Below are 4670 nucleotides of genomic sequence, written 5' to 3'. Positions count from 1 at the left end.
GAGGTGTCTGGTGCGCCGACAATAGGGAGCATCGAAGATCAAAATTGAGCGGAGAAGATTCCGGATGTAGAATGCACAGGAATTGTCAGTACTTTTTATAGATTTCCGCCGACGGGGAATTCGGACACGCTAACTGCCTGAAGTAGCTCTACCTCGATGGCACGGCTGTTCCCAGACACCGTTGCCCGGGCACTTCCTCTCCGCTTCGACTCGACTGCCCTTAATCCATGCTGGCTCCGTGATCCGATCCGCTGCGTAGCTTTATCAAGCGCGAATGTCGCGAGGCCAAGCGAATTAAATAACCGACTGAGATGTGTAACGTAGATAGAGAGGCGGTGAGTTTTTGCTGGCCGAGCGGCAGAGTCGCTCCTCTAAGAAGGAATTGCACAGCCAATGAGCAAAAAAGAAGATTGTCGCTCGGCTGCATCGAATGCTTAGCATTTTGCCTTTTGCCTCCCAATGAGAATGGCCAATGAAAAGAGTCCGCGGCTCGTGGGCAGCGTTCGCATGCACGCTACGCCGTAATGCGTCCTGCACGCGATGGATCCACGCTCTCTTATACTTCTCATACTTCTCACAGCTCGCTTTCCTCGTCCCACTTGCAGCGCGAAGCCACGAAGCGACACTTTTTCCCGCGAACTGCCAGCCGGGCGCGTGCTGCGTCCAGCAACCTGCCCTACCTGACCAGCAACGCGGTTGGCCTTGCTGAGGTGGCGCGGGGTAGGAAGAGGAAGATCAACTTGTGGGAGGATCGTGTAGGACGCGAAAGTTTAACCCAGTTTTATTCCCGCGGGGTTGTCGGAGCGTTTACACGTTCACGTGTCTCCTGTTTCAGCTGCCCCTCCCCCTGATTCTCACTCATCGCCGACTGGTGCGAGCTACTCGCAGTGGCTGCTGCCAGTCGCCTAGACTCTTCACGTTCTGTCATTTGTTTTTACTTGCCGAAGCAAATCCAGTCCAGTTGAAATGAAAACTCAACTTGCAAAAAGAGTGCAATTTGTACGCTCAAGAACGAGGATTTACGAGGGTCGATTAATCCAGTGGTCCATCGTGCTTGGCTTAATCAGGCAACATCCAGAGGAGTGTTCCACGAGATTCAGCACGACCTTAATCCTCCTCCAGCGGCATTATGCTCTTACTGGCGTTCCTCCAAAGTAAATACTCAAGTATCTACAAAGATGCTGACGCACTCCGATGGGAAGACCCATCGAGCGGTACCTAAGATAATGACTGTACCAGAAGTAAATGCAGAGAATGAGGGTGTAGCTGGCAGCTCCCAGCTATGCGTATTTAGCCAACGAATGAGTGTCCATTTCAGCATTTGATGAACTCAGTGGGAGAGAGAGAGAGAGAGAGAGAGAGAGAGAGAAAGAAGAGAGTGGGAATGGAAGGGGCGCCAAGGGATCTTACGCGTTTACCTCTAACGAGCGCACTAATTGACTCGAACGAAACGCCCTCCCGTCATCATCCTCGCTGCCTGATTCTCCTCAGCGATTCTGCCAGATTTCGCAAATTAAGTACGAGCCAGTTAAGTACGACGACTCCTCCAGCTCGGAATCCCCGTTTCCAAAGAGCCCGCGCCTCCCTGCCGCTTTCCGTGGGCGCCCAGCCCCCTAAGCAACCAGCTCGCAGTCACCTAGGCAGCCCCCTCGGTTGCTTTTTCGATTTTGTCTCCTTCGAGGAAGCTGCTGCCGGTATCCCCTTTCACTTTAGACTCTCTTTGCATTTGTAACCGGATACTCTGCCTAAGGCTTGACAATAGTAACAGAATGCCACGGGGTGCGCCCTAAGGTCAGCATTCTTCTCAAAATTCACAAAACAAAGGAGATGCGTACAACCAAAAAAAAAATTTACTTTCGAGCGATTATCGAGTTGACGCTAATGCCTGAATTATTAGGGGACCAATCGATAAAAGATTCAACGAGGCTTCGATTGGTCACAAATGTCTTCGCCGTATTATGATGCGTCTGAACCTGGATCGCAGCATCGCGCGCTGAGCGCCCTGTGTCAGTAAGAATTAAAGAGTAACGGGCCGGAGGGGGGCTGAACCTGCCCTTCCCCGCTCCCCCCCTCTCATCCCCCTACACGCATAGCACTTGGCAAGAAAGCAGCGATTTCCTGATGTTCCAGCGACGTCGTCGCCGCTCGTTAAAAGTTGCTACAAATCGCGCTTCTCTTATTCTTAGCTACTTCGCATTGACCGCAAAACGCATCGCGAGCCGCCCCTGTCCTTTCGGTTTCTACCTTCCTATTCACTTGGCCTTCGATTCGCTCTCCTGAATGTCGGGGGAAGAAGGTAAGGAGCAGGCACACCCCCTTAACAATCCTTCCAATCAAACTTTTCCAATTTGTGGAATTCTCAGAGCAAAGATTTATTGGGAAGTCAAAGACGTCCCGAAGAACGAGTGAGAGCTCAGAAAAACTTGAGCAAAAAGGCAGATCTTCTTCCCAGCATCCCATTACCTTTCCTTCTTATATGAATATGAGAATGGGACCAGTGAATAAAGCAATATAGAGGATGGACCAATCGACCACGATGAATCGAGGGAGCGAGTAGAGAGCAAGGAAGAAGAGAAGGAAGGAAACGAAAGAGAAGACTCACTGCCCGAGGAGCACATCCTGCGGACCCACATAATCCAACCGCTTGTAGTAGCCAAAGGGTGGCGGGTCGGCGGGTCGGCGGGTCGGCGGGCCTGGTTGACTGTAGAACGAAAAAGACGCTACGAGACCGAATTAACCAAGATGAAATTTTGGGAGTCCCTGCTTCATCCTATAGTAATACTAGACTAGTGGCGGCACCTTCGAACAAAAGCCAGTTGTGGACGTTATGAGAAATGAAAATCTACCTGGAATTAAAATCTACCACGTCAAAAATCGCGCCACCGCGAACGAGCGCGAACCCTCGAAATTCAATAAAACGGAGGCAAACGGCACCGGCGACATTTGCACCGTTCGAACCTGCGTCCGGCCTCGCGCTTCCGCACTCTGCCCAGCCTCCCATAATTGGTCCTGCATCGGGCCATGCTGGTGGGCGCCACTGCCTACGAGTCGCCAATGAATTTCTGCAAATCGGTGTTATCGCTCGCCCGATGGCGCGTTACTCTCCCGGTCCCTTGTCGACTCCAGCACCGATCGAGATAACCCTGTAGCCTCCGATGCCTCTCTTGGCACGCTTTTACAACATCGAAGCTCAGCGCCGCTGGTCGCCGCTGGTCGTCGCTCCACATCGCTCCACATCGCTCCACGAGCATTCGCCTTCGTAACACGTAATTTCTTCATTTTCCGAACCTGAACTTTATCTCAGTTTTCCTCCTCTATCTCCAGTCCTACGTGATATTTATCTCTTTTCTCGCACATCTCCTTAACGATGGAGGGACGCGTTGGAGGGACCTTGAAAAGAATCTGTATCTGCTTGACAAATATTTGTGCGACGTCCCGAAAACAAACTTCGCTCGGCGGTCTAGACGCCTGGATTAGATATATAAGTGGCGGAGAAGTGGAGAAAAGTAAAGCGGGCTGCTTCGAGCTGCGATAATAGACGATAAGCAAACGTGAGGCTGGTCCATCCTTCAGGATTAAGGCTGCTCCCCATATGTGGGATGCGAGGATTCCTTTGTACGAACCTCAATCGCTCGACACTCCTGGTCAATGAGGCACGATGCTCGTTCTAGATGCAAAACTGAATGACCCTAATTTTCATGGGAGAATCCTCGTGTAAAGCAACTTCGCAGTCGGTGTCCAGGACGACGTCGCCTTGGGCACGGCGGTGAGGATGGAAAAAAAAAAAGAAAAAAAAGATTGAACGTCAGTAGTGTAGGCAAGCGTTTAATCCGACACGACGGAGACTCGCTGGTGCTACGCGAGAGGCTTCTCCATTCAAATCAATACGGCACACGCACCCTGCACTCCCGCATTACGTGACATTGCATTACACCGAACGCGGTGCACTCGGTGCACTCGGTGCACTCGGTGCACTCGGTGCACTCGACGTCAAACTAGCATCCACCGTCCTCAGTGCCAGCCCCGCCGTTTCCCACCGCCACGTTCCCCGTCAACCAGCCAAATAGAATGGGTAGTCGAGAGACTTCGAATCGCCCGGAGATTAGTCACATCCGGTTTCCAGGCGGATTCTCATTCAAAATCGAAACTCCCGCAAGACACCGCAATGTCCGGTGACCTGAGATGGTGTCGCCATATTTTTGGAAAAAAAGGAGCACCTCCACGGGGCGACAGGAAGTCACTCGATTTCCCACAGTCTCTCTATGTTAGTACATGCTAAATGTTCCCTCGGATCCTCTTGCTGCGTTTCAAGTTATTCGTGCATGAGAAAAAGTGAACGAGATAAGAAGCGAGCAAACCAGCTGATGTAGATAGCGGCTTCGAGTGAACCGTTCAGAATTGGATGCCCTTGACACGGCGCCAGCAGCATCCGACGGCATTTCTCTTATCGAGAGAGAGCAACAACGTTACGAAGATAAAGGACGAACCTCGAAAGAAGCCATCGAGGACAACTGCACTGTCCAGATCATCGAATAGCAGCAGTCTGGCACCCCTGGCACACCTGGGGGACACCTGGGACACCTGGCAAAAGGCGAAGCTGTAGAAGGCAGTGGCCGAAATACCTACTGATTTGCCAAAGGGGTGACAACCTCCGGGGCTGGTGAATGGGT

General features: G+C 51.8%; 1 protein-coding gene across 2 annotated transcripts in view; it reads left to right on the top strand.

Annotated features, from left to right (window-relative positions):
* LOC107264559 (tolloid-like protein 2) overlaps positions 1-4670 on the top strand; it is a 17270-nt gene that overhangs the window by 1719 nt on the left and 10881 nt on the right. The gene's annotated exons all lie outside the window — the stretch shown is intronic.

The sequence above is a fragment of the Cephus cinctus genome, unplaced genomic scaffold (genome assembly GCF_000341935.2).
Source record: "Cephus cinctus unplaced genomic scaffold, Ccin1 Ccin1_scaffold0173, whole genome shotgun sequence".
Taxonomy (NCBI): Eukaryota; Metazoa; Arthropoda; class Insecta; order Hymenoptera; family Cephidae; genus Cephus; species Cephus cinctus.
Note: the sequence above shows the minus strand (reverse complement) of the source record. Positions and strands in the feature narration are given on the sequence as shown.